This window comes from Xenopus tropicalis, chromosome 4 (genome assembly GCF_000004195.4).
Source record: "Xenopus tropicalis strain Nigerian chromosome 4, UCB_Xtro_10.0, whole genome shotgun sequence".
Classification (NCBI taxonomy): domain Eukaryota; kingdom Metazoa; phylum Chordata; class Amphibia; order Anura; family Pipidae; genus Xenopus; species Xenopus tropicalis.
In genome coordinates, this window is record NC_030680.2 from 37889592 (window position 1) to 37902235 (window position 12644).

Sequence of the window (12644 nt, forward strand, 5' to 3'; positions counted from 1 at the left end):
TTGAGCCCTGTGGGAGACTTTCCTTGGGCCAGGTTGGAGCTGCAGAGTGCCATTGAGCCCTATGGGAGACTTTCCTTGGGCCAGGTTGGAGCTACAGAGTGCCATTGAGTCCTATGGGAGACTTTCCTTGGGCCAGGTTGGAGCTACAGAGTGCCATTGAGTCCTATGGGAGACTTCCCTTGGGCCAGGTTGGAGCTACAGAGTGCCATTGAGCCCTATGGGAGACTTTCCTTGGGCCAGGTTGGAGCTGCAGAGTGCCATTGAGCCCTATGGGAGACTTTCCTTGGGCCAGGTTGGAGCTGCAGAGTGCCATTGAGCCCTATGGGAGACTTCCCTTGGGCCAGGTTGGAGCTACAGAGTGCCATTGAGCCCTATGGGAGGCTTTCCTTGGGCCGGGTTGGAGCTGCAGAGTGCCATTGAGCCCTGTGGGAGACTTTCCTTGGGCCAGGTTGGAGCTGCAGAGTGCCATTGAGCCCTATGGGAGACTTTCCTTGGGCCAGGTTGGAGCTACAGAGTGCCATTGAGTCCTATGGGAGACTTTCCTTGGGCCAGGTTGGAGCTACAGAGTGCCATTGAGTCCTATGGGAGACTTCCCTTGGGCCAGGTTGGAGCTACAGAGTGCCATTGAGCCCTATGGGAGACTTTCCTTGGGCCAGGTTGGAGCTGCAGAGTGCCATTGAGCCCTATGGGAGACTTCCCTTGGGCCAGGTTGGAGCTGCAGAGTGCCATTGAGCCCTATGGGAGACTTTCCTTGGGCCGGGTTGGAGCTGCAGAGTGCCATTGAGTCCTATGGGAGACTTTCCTTGGGCCGGGTTGGAGCTGCAGAGTGCCATTGAGCCCTATGGGAGACTTCCCTTGGGCCGGGTTGGAGCTGCAGAGTGCCATTGAGCCCTATGGGAGACTTTCCTTGGGCCAGGTTGGAGCTGCAGAGTGCCATTGAGCCCTAGGGGAGACTTTCCTTGGGCCGGGTTGGAGCTGCAGAGTGCCATTGAGCCCTATGGGAGACTTTCCTTGGGCCAGGTTGGAGCTACAGAGTGCCATTGAGTCCTATGGGAGACTTCCCTTGGGCCAGGTTGGAGCTGCAGAGTGCCATTGAGCCCTATGGGAGACTTCCCTTGGGCCGGGTTGGAGCTGCAGAGTGCCATTGAGCCCTATGGGAGACTTTCCTTGGGCCGGGTTGGAGCTGCAGAGTGCCATTGAGCCCTATGGGAGACTTTCCTTGGGCCAGGTTGGAGCTGCAGAGTGCCATTGAGCCCTATGGGAGACTTTCCTTGGGCCAGGTTGGAGCTGCAGAGTGCCATTCAGCCCTATGGGAGACTTTCCTTGGGCCAGGTTGGAGCTGCAGAGTGCCATTGAGCCCTATGGGAGACTTTCCTTGGGCCAGGTTGGAGCTGCAGAGTGCCATTGAGCCCTATGGGAGACTTTCCTTGGGCCGGGTTGGAGCTGCAGAGTGCCATTGAGCCCTATGGGAGACTTTCCTTGGGCCGGGTTGGAGCTGCAGAGTGCCATTGAGCCCTATGGGAGACTTTCCTTGGGCCGGGTTGGAGCTGCAGAGTGCCATTGAGCCCTATGGGAGACTTTCCTTGGGCCAGGTTGGAGCTGCAGAGTGCCATTGAGCCCTATGGGAGGCTTTCCTTGGGCCAGGTTGGAGCTGCAGAGTGCCATTGAGCCCTATGGGAGACTTTCCTTGGGCCGGGTTGGAGCTGCAGAGTGCCATTGAGCCCTATGGGAGACTTTCCTTGGGCCAGGTTGGAGCTGCAGAGTGCCATTGAGCCCTATGGGAGACTTTCCTTGGGCCAGGTTGGAGCTGCAGAGTGCCATTGAGCCCTATGGGAGACTTTCCTTGGGCCAGGTTGGAGCTGCAGAGTGCCATTGAGCCCTATGGGAGACTTTCCTTGGGCCAGGTTGGAGCTACAGAGTGCCATTGAGCCCTATGGGAGACTTTCCTTGGGCCAGGTTGGAGCTACAGAGTACCATTGAGCCCTATGGGAGACTTTCCTTGGGCCAGGTTGGAGCTACAGAGTGCCATTGAGTCCTATGGGAGACTTTCCTTGGGCCGGGTTGGAGCTGCAGAGTGCCATTGAGCCCTATGGGAGGCTTCCAAAAACATGCACAGAAGGATCAAAGTCAGAAAGGTTTTCCCGCCATTTACAATCGTTTGGATATGAAAATTTTGTGACTTTCGGATCGCCAATACTATATTATCGTGACTATTACAATTTTTTCGTAAACCATATTTGTGATATTTCCGATCATCAGAAAGATCATCAGAAATTATAGTATCTAATCTGAATTTTACCCATTTCGGGTGTACTTTGATTCTGCCCCTGAGTGTTGTAGCTCATCACAACATAAAGGAAGTGAGCTGGCCCAATGTAAAAAATTCAGAAAAATAAAAGTAATTTATATTATTCTTACATGATTTCATTCTAAACAGAACTTCACCCAGTCTGACCTAACTTCTGTGACTTTAGCTCAACTGTAGGACCAGCCTCCCACCCCCTTTGCACACAATCCACTTTCAAATTTGTCATACATATTTGTTGCAAGTTAAGTTGTTGCCCTACAGTTTGCTAGAGTTAAAAGGAAACTCTGACTTCCGAAACCAAAATTCCGATACAACACAGAAACCCCTAATATACCTACCGGTATCACTGTAATCTGTTCCTTCAAAAAAGTATGAATAAATACCATATTTATATGCTGAAATCCAGCTGCAAACCAGTTTTTCTCTGTCTGCATCATTTGAAATCCCGGCAGGGGAGGAGGGACTAACACATTGATGTTGCCAATTGTAACTTCTCCACAGCATGCAGGAACTACATATTCCACAATGCATAGCACTTTGATGTTCCTTTCCTTATTGACATCACATGAGCAGGGAATTGTGGGATTTGGAGGATGCAGGCCAGTGGTATAACTAGTATGTGCTGGGCCCCCCCAGCAAAAAAATCTTGAAAGAGGCCTGGCGCACAGAGATCCCTACCAGGCCCCTCAACCAGCCACACCCACTCCCGCTGGTATCTTCCTCCCACTTCCCCTGCTTGTAATTAGGAGAGTGGCTGGGGAAAAGAGAGTTCTTCCCCTGCCCCCCCCCCCCATGCACAACCACGGGGTCTGCTTCCTCTATAGTTATGCCACTGATGCAGACTGAGGAAAGTCAACTACTGTTACTTTTTTGAAGTCTCAACGTATTCAGTCAGATCAGCCAAATCATATTATTACATTAAATATCATGAAATGCTGCATATTTTTTAACTCACGTATATTGCAAAGTTTCTTGAAATTATTCAAAATTACTTTTTAGAAAGCTTTAGTTGTGTGTTGAGTGGAGTTTCCCTTTAAAAAGTGCACAAGGCGGTCATTTATCAACAATGTGCAAATTTGCCCATGGGCAGTAACCAAGGCAACCAATTTGTTGCATTTATCCTTCAACCTGCAGCTGGCTGAAAAAGTTAATTACTGATTGGTTGCGATGGGATACTGCTCATGTGCAAAGTTGCCCAGTGTTGATAAATAATCATGGTCTATTGCCTGCACTGTCTGAGATAATTCAGGACATACAGTGCATCTCCCTGAAAATGAAAATCCATTTCTGGTGAGGTCTAGGCAGTATGGGTAATAAAGTATCTGCAAATGGTAGATTTTGCTTAATTTTAACCACAAACACTGAGAACCATTGGCTGTGAGAGGAATGTAAAGAGCACAAGTACAGCATTAATGCATCTGTTGATATTCCACATATGTAGAAAATATGCAAACAACTGGGACTAGCAGAGGCCCATGGGTTAAAATTACCTGCAGCAGTAGAATTATATTTTACCTTTATTTATAAGCCACACCTGTTCATCAAGTTCATCACACTACAGATATTTTTTTCAAACTTGGCAGGTCTGGTGTGCAAACATGAGGTTTTACAGTAGTGAGTCAAACAGACGAGGAGGGGTGGGGGGTGAGGGTGGTGTTAAGGTTGGGGCTGAGGGGTGCGGTAGCTGGAGGGAGAAAAGGTGTTGGAACATGCAGAAATAGGAGACGATAATAGCAAAAAATGGAAGTGACACACAGAAGAAAGAAAGATTATGTATGAGGAAGGAAAAACATGAGCAAGCTAAATGAAGATATCAGAAATAGGTAAAATATCCTAAGTAAGACCTGGACCTGTGGGTAATGTCACCCATCTGCTGTGGTCTACCTACATACTTGTGTATTTGGGCCCAAATCTGCCCTGTGTTAGCACTGGCTAGTCCTTACTAAACACAGGCAGAACTGCAACCTTGGAAGTAGCTTATGTTTCATTCTAAAGTTAAATAAAATAAGACAATAAAGTAATGTTTATAAGGTGAGGCCTTACCAGGGACCTATAAAGAAGCAAAATTAAGTTTATGTTTTCATCCCTCAACTTAATGCCCTTGTTTAGGCAAGACAGTACTTTATTTGTTTTTGTAGCCACTGAATTACACTGCCTAGAGTTACAATGTAAGCTATACACAAAAATCCAAAATACAGTCAAGGAGGCCCCCAACACAGTACCAAAAATCCCAATATAAGAAAGACATAATACAAGCAACTATGAATCTGTGCTGATATCCCAGCAGTGCCCACAATATGGATCATATTTTGCAGAAGAAACTGGTTGGTTTCTCTCAGTGATTGTTTTTATGTAGCACTATCATACAATGAGGGGGTCTTGTTGTTGCACGTGAGCTTACATATTTTGGGCAAAGTGTGGCACAAACACCTCCATTTTTTGTAGCAGTTATTAGTAGATATTTGCTTTATGACACTATATTCTGTGGGGATAAAACATATAAAGGCATGCTATAACAATATCCAGTCATTTTCCGGTCATGCCCCAAATTAATTTACATGTGATTTTCTATTACTTAGCACTTTTGCAAATTCAGGATAAAATCAGGATTGAGAGCTTGATTTTTTTGTTTTAAAATATGTGGTGCCAACAGGGCATCTGAGAGCAGTTCCTGAAGATGCATTATGTAAGGCTCCACTGAACAAAGGAGATTGGGTGGGGCTTTGTTTGAACAAAAGATGAACACAGCAGAGCTGATAAACAAACTTCGATAAAAGACAGGACTTCTCCATATAGTCCTCGTGTATAGTACAGAAACAATGTCAAATCAAATCAATACGTTTTCATCCTACTGGTCCTTTAACACGGCATACAATGACTTTTTGTTAGTCAAGTGATTTCGTATTCAGAAGACCTTTTATTTGAAAAGTTGCCTGAATCCACATTTTTCTGCATTTCATTATATTCGGGCCTGCACTTGATCCACTCCTTTTTACATGTAGCCAAATCAAAAATAGACAAATGGCTTTTGTTTTTTGGGGATATAAGAGATATTAGGGCAACATGAGCTTTTCCCAAACAGTGAGTTGCACCTAAAAGCACATTTCAAGTACTTGTGTCAAAGTGCATTCTTCTGGATCAGGCGCTGCTGCATCTAATAATGCAAGGGAACCCTGAAGTTACTGTCACTTCCTGGCAAGGCGGTAGCTTCAGGGTTTCCTCGGTGACTTGCATCAATAGGTGCAGCACAGTGGTGTAACTACCTATACAGCAGACCCTGAAGTTGCAGGGGGGCTTGGAGAGCAGGGGAGGATGGGCTGTTTGTGCGAAGCTCCCTCCAAACATTTCCTTGCAGGAGGGGCCCCTTGTGACCAAGTTACACTACTGCCCCTGCACACCTCCCAACATTTGAAAAGGAGAAAGAGGGACAAAACCATTTGCCATGCACAGCGCAGCAAAAAAATTATTGGCCACGCCCACTATGTGGCCCTACCCCCAGACGTCCCGTTTTTACACGCCGTCCCGCCCTCCCAGATACTTACCGAAATGTCCCACGGTGCCTTTAAGGGTCTTCTCAGCTTCCTTTGGGTTTTCTTGGCTCCTTCTGTCACCGCTGTCTTTGGATCTTCACGGCTTCTTCCTGCATGTTTGTCTTAGACTCTTTCCAACACCTTCAGGCACTTTGGGTCATCTCAGTTTTTTTTGTCATGGGTGCTGGTTCTGCCCAGGCTGTGGGTCACAAAAGTTACGCTGGTGCTGCTGTGCCTTTATCTACTACTCTACAAGCTCGACTTTCTGCTCCATTTTTTCAAAAAAACAAGCTTGGTGAGTCCCTGACTGTAACAAGGGTGTTTATTAATTATTAATAAATAATGTATATTAATCATTAATAAACACCTTTTTTACAGTCAGGGACTCACCAAACTTGGTTTATTAAAAAATGGAGCAGTAAGTAGAGCTTGTAGAGTAGTAGCTAAAGGCACAGCAGCACCAGCGTAACTTTTGTGACCCACAGCCTGAGCAGTACCAGCACCCACCCTATTCGTTCTGAAATTGAATTGAAATGGCTTGCTATGCCATACTCACATCTCCTGAGACTTGCAGACATTCAGAAAATGACGAAAAGTACTGAGATGACCCGAAGCGCCCAAAGGAGCTGGACAGAGCCGAAGACAAATGCCCAGGAAGAAGCCGTGAAGCTCTGAAGACAGCGGTGACAGAAGGAGCCGAGAAAACCCGAGAAGATCCGAAGATGAGTGGGACACTTAAAGGCACCGCAGGACATTTTGGTAAGTATCAGGGACAGCGGACAAAAACCGGGACTGTCCCGTGTAAAGCAGGACAGTTGGGGCCTATGTAAATGACCAGACAGGCATAATTTTTTTGGTAAATTGGATGCAACTAGACCGCTGACCAGACTGCAAAGTCCTTTAAACAGAGAAAACATTCTCTGTTTAGTAACATTTCCCACTATGGAGAACTTAAAGGTAAAACTCACATTTTTACTTATTTCTTTGGTCTTTTTAGCACAATAGATACTAAAGTAACCAGGAAACATAGAATATACGGCACTGGCACCCTGGTATGCTAACAGATTTTCCAATAACTTTGCTCCCACTACTTCCTGTTAGAGCTGCATTATTTCTGGTCATGTGATCTGAGGGAGCACACAGCCCATCACTAAATGGTAGCTCAAGGGAAAGGATGTAAAAGGGCAATATTTACTGATATATATATGTTCCAGTTTGGTGAGATTATTTAATAGGTCATTTAATATGATATATACTATATATATATCACTATATATATATCTGTTGGTTAAGCACCAATTCTGGTCGTCCTAAGATACAGCTCCATTAGGGCAAGCTCTGTTTATTCAACTTAAGGCAAAGAAAATATATTCTTAAGGTGCTTCTTATACCTATCTGAGCTACAGTAGCAATTGCCCTAGTCTGTAGGAAGCTGTATGGTCGCTGAAATTGACAGTAATGCTTAGGTGCCTGAACAGCAGTAATATACATCTCATGTGCTATGAAGAGACATAAAAAGCTGTATAATAAAAGTTCTTTTAAATCAAACATGAAACTTAAAATCTTGTTTTTAATTAAAACATCCATACCTTTTCTTAAAGTATTTAAAAATCTCAGCCGTCAGTCATAAATTGCCAGCTCCACATCAATGCCTCAAGAATTGAGGTGGGGCAGGCAATTACTTTTACTTTCCACTCAGCACTTCCTAGATGTTACTGCACTCCTCACATTCCCCCTCCCTCCTCACCATCTATAATTAAGTAGCTATTTTACTAGGTCCCCCATTCTGACACACAAACAAGAGTTTGGGTTGATACAAAGACAGAAGAAAACATAATGTAAATAATTTATATAGTTTAAATGAACTTTATTTTTCTTGAAAAACACAATAGAAAATAATTTAGAATTATTTGTCAGGGAGACAGGATCCCATTAAAAATTCTTACAATTTGGTATTGAGCTGTGCAGGGAATACACAAGCTTGTTGTTTCAGAGTATTCCCACAAGCCTTGCTGGTCCCTGCAGGCTCGCTGTTGTCAAGTGCTTTAAATAAGAAGCAATTTGAATGTGTTAGGCTTAGGTGTAGTATTTTTATTGCATTTACCAAGATACAAACTCTATTCACCATATAAAGTATAGGACTGACACTGAGTCCATGTTCATGATGTGCTCAAACTCACTGTCCTCAAACACATATAAAATGTCCTACTAAGCAGCGGAGTATATGAAACTTGAACGAGGTATGCAGCTTATAAATTCCCACAAACAGGGTGAATTATATATATTGATTTGCTTCAGGTATTTACAAGAATGCAAACATGTTTGTAGAAACAGCCATACATCCATCATACATCCATGATGTATTACTTACTATTATAGGATCAGTAACACAGAACCCAGTTAAAATTATTTAAAATGGAATTCAGACTATTTGTGTGCTGTAAGGGACAGATTGACATGGATTTGCTTATTGTTAGTCAAGATATGAAGCTGACAGTCAGTGCTTTGTTTATTTGGTCTGGATCCTCTTCTTTTATAACTTCCTAAATATATCCAAAATAGCTTTGATTTGAACAATAATGGGACACTATAAAAGTACTTTGGCCTGGGGGTTGCTTGGCACCCCTTAGTGATCATAACCTTTTTTAAAAGCCAGTTTGGCTTTTCACTGTAAGATGCTGACGTGGCACTCTTAACTTAGGGCCAATGGAGTTTTCAGCTAACAGAAGCACCAGCCCGGGGTCTCAGGTAAGCGATTATTATTACTGGGGGTTCCTTACATTTGACATCCCTAGTGTTTTAACATTTTCTTCTCCTTTAGGTACTGAGGAAAATCTAAGTAGGCATTGCTTTATTGTTTTGCTCTGGAGAGAAAATAAGAAGACAAAGGGAATGTGCATGCTATGGCAGGGCCAGACTGGGGGGTGCAGAGCCCACTGCAGGGGTTACCTGAATGCTACCTCTCTTTCTTTTTAAGCTGAACCTCCAAAGGCAAAGTCACTTGGGGGTGCCAAAATGTTAGGCACCCCCAAGTGACTTTAATCGCTTACCTCGTACCCCGGGCTGGTGCCCCTGTTAGGAGAAAACAGCACCAGCCCGGGGTAGCTGTAGCGAGCGCTTCCTCCTTCCTATTTGCGCTGCTGCTTTTTGTCTGGGACCGGCGCATGCGCAGTAGAGTGAAAAGCCGACTTCTCTATTAAAGTTCCACTATTCACTCTACTGCGCATGCGCGCGCAGCGATACAGGAAGAGGAAGGAGGAAGCGCTCGCTACAGCTACCCCGGGGACAGGGGCACCAGCCCGGGGGGAAAAGGTAGGCTATTGAAGTCACTTGGGGGTGCCTAACATTTTGGCACCCCCAAGTGACTTTGACTTTCCTTCTCCTTTAAAGAAACAGTTCAGTGTAAAAAGGAATGGGGTAGACAGACTATGCAAATTAAAAAATGTTTTTAATATAGTTAGTTAGGCAAATATGTAATCTATAAATGCTGGATTGGGCAGATGTTAAACATAATAGCCAAAACACACTCTTTTACACACTCATAATAGCCAAAACACTTCCTCTTTTACAACTCTAAAGCTGTTAGGAGTCAGTAACCAATTAGTGACTTGAGGGAGGGGCATATGGGACATAACTGTTCAGTTAGTTTACATTTGAATCAGACCTGCTTGCTCACAAACAGTTATGTCCCATGTGGCCCTTCCCTAAAGTCACTGACTAATTAAGAGGTTAGAGAGCTGAAAGCAGGAAGTAGACTTCTGGTTATTATGTTAGACATCTGTCCATCCATTTTACCCAGTTTCATTTCCACACTGAACTGTTCCTTTAAAAGTAACTGAGTTATCTGTTGCCAGAATAGGAGTATGAGATGATGCAAGGTCTCATCATCGTGCCTTGGCTGACAACCCCCTCAGGAGCATGCAGTATGTATGTATATTTTTATTTATAAAGCGCTACTTATGTACACAGCGCTGTACAGTAGAATACATTAATACAAACAGGGGGTTAATAAGATAATAGATAAATACAAAGTATAACAATAAATACAAATAAATACAAGATACAGTAACAGTTGCAATAAGTTAAGAATCAAAGAGACAAGAGGATAGAGGTCCCTGCCCCGTAGAGCTTACAATCTATATGGGAGGGTAACTTACAGACACAAATAGGCAAATATAAGTGCTGTAGGTCACAGTGGGTGACATTACAATATAAGTGCTATTTCCCAGATCAGGTGCTGGGAGAGTGCTCCAAAAGGTAGTCTTTTAGTTTGGTTTTAAAAAGACTGAGGGAGGATTCTCTCCGGAGGAAATCAGGGAGGGCATTCCAAATGTAAGGGGCAGCAAGGCAGAAAGGTTTAAGGTGGGAAACAGCAGTAGGAGTCGGGGGCGCAACCAAACGATTGCTCTGCGAGGAACGAAGGAGTCGGCCAGGGACGTACGGAGACACAAGGGAAGAGATGTAGTGAGGAGCAGAGGAATGGAGGGCTTTGAAGGTTAAGAGAAGAAGTTTGTAAGATATTCTTTGTTTAATAGAAAGCCACGATAAGGCCTTTAGCAGGGGAGGGGCCTGAACTCTCCTGGATGAGAGGAGGAGAATTCTGGCAGCAGTATTTAATATAGACTGTAGGGGGGAAAGATGGAAGTTAGGGAGGCCGGTTAATAGCAGGTTGCAGTAGTCCAGTCGGGATAGGATGAGGGCATGCATGAGCAGCCTAGCTGTTGCAGTAGAGAGAAAGGGACGGATTTTGGCAATATTGTGTAAGAAAAAGTGACAGGTTTTGACAGTGGAGTTAATGTGGTCAGAAAAGGAGAGACTGGAGTCAAAGATCACCCCCAAACAACGTGCCGAATCGACAGGGTTGATGAGGGTGCCTTCAATAGAGATAGAAAAGGGGGGGGGGGGTAGGACCAGGCTTAGGCGGAAAGATCATTAGTTCAGTTTTTGTTAGGTTCAATTTGAGGTGGAAGGCGTGCTTATTTCTGCATATAGTACCTACTAGATCCTCATCAGTGCTAGGTGAAGTCTCAGTAGGCAAATGCTTTGCATTTTGTCCCTGTAACTGTTACTTTGAAAAGCTGTGGCAACAAAGTGTATATACATGTTTATAACTGTATTGTTTTATTTAGTGCAGGGGTGCAACAACACAACCATGCTACCACAAGATTAGTGGTGTAGATCTTTCTGGGACCACAGATAAACTATGTACCCCACTTCCCCTCCAGGTTTGGTGAAGATGATCTATTTTACACAGATAGACTAAAACCAAGCATTCAACAGTCTTATTAATCCCAAGAGCCATTGGGTCTACTATATTCTTACAGCCCTGCTTACAATAATTGTGTTTCCCACACACTAAACAGTTTGGAGAAGTTTAAGAGCAATGAAACCCTGCACACACCTACATATAATGTCTGTCTCTCATACTCATACATTCACACAGTGTTTCTATCTTTTTCATACAATTACACATACACTCAACAGTGTACAAAGTAGTCCACTACTTACATATTTGATGGCAAGACAGGATGTTGGATCTTTGGTGCTGGATGGACTGCTTTGTGTCACAGGGATATGCAGACTGGGCCAAATGCACGCTGAGGAGGCCTTGTTGTTTCTTTGTGCAGCTGTTCATCTTTGTTCATCTTTCATCTTTGAACTTTGTTCATCTGTATTGTCTAGTAATCTGTTCTTCTAGCACCAGAAAATGTTGGGGGGCTGCAACACTCTCTTCTGGTAGATGCAATATAAACACCGCATACGGGGCATTGTGAGAAGTGTTTGTACTAAGGGCACCAAAACAAAGAAAAAAAAGAAGCAGTACTCTCAGTTACCAGGAGAAAATCTTCAGGTGTCCTTTATGTGCCTTAATAGTGAAATGACTTCTCCCATAAGTGAAGATGGGCACCAAATTTTCAAAACCTCTTAGCCAAATGAAGGATAGACAGAGACAAAAGAGGATTCTTTGCTCCTAGGCCCGTACTGTAAGTGCAGACGTCTCAGGGTTAAACCTGGATACCTCTGGAGGCAAGACAATACTTGAAAACTGCCAACTCCACCTTCCCTCCCAGCTTCCTCCTCCTACAGGCAGATTTACTTAATAATCCCTTCTTGTATTACAGGACAGTTGTATAAAAAAAACACTGGAACGGATGAATGTTCACATAAAATATATGTATGTACTGTATAACTGGAATGTCCAACTTGCATCTGTCCAGATATTTTAAATCTATGGTTATCAGCATCCCTCGACAGCCTTCTGTTGTTGATAGGTGCTGTGAGTTATAGTTAAACTATAGAGACGCTGGTAGCTCATCTCTTTTGTCAGATCTGATGGCCTGCCAGAAATATGATATACCTGAATCAGTTAGTTGGTGGAAGTAGATCACTTTACAGACATATCAAACAGGTATAACAAGGATGTTTCTACAACAACCAATAACACCACAGTACACCACAATACATTCAGACAAATAAACAAATATCCTTATACCCTTGCATTTCATGAAGCCATTGTATATAACTGAGGGTCCCTTTTGGGGTATGAGTGGGGATGATGATAAGGGGCACAGAAAAATAGAAAAGAGAGGAAAAGACAATCAGTGGAGGGTGGTGAAATGGGAAGGTGGTTACAGAAATGAGGGAAGATAAAATCAGAAAAGGAGATGAGAAAATTAAGACAAATAATAGAGACTGGACCTACTCCATAATTCTGTATAGATATGTTTGGACCACAAAAGGTCAGAGCTGTTTTGCCATCCATTTGCAGTGGCCTTAGAATTCCACCTCCCCCCTTGCACCACACG

The 12644-nt window shown here is 43.9% G+C and overlaps 1 protein-coding gene across 1 annotated transcript in view; it reads right to left on the reverse strand.

The window, feature by feature from the left end:
• Window positions 1-11893, reverse strand: part of ovol1 (ovo like zinc finger 1) — a 38581-nt gene extending 26688 nt beyond the window's left edge. The window contains exon 1 of the mRNA XM_012962399.3: window positions 11347-11893. The gene's annotated coding sequence lies outside the window, so the exon portion shown is untranslated. The remainder of the gene's footprint in view (window positions 1-11346) is intronic.
• Between the last annotated feature and the right edge of the window lie 751 nt (window positions 11894-12644).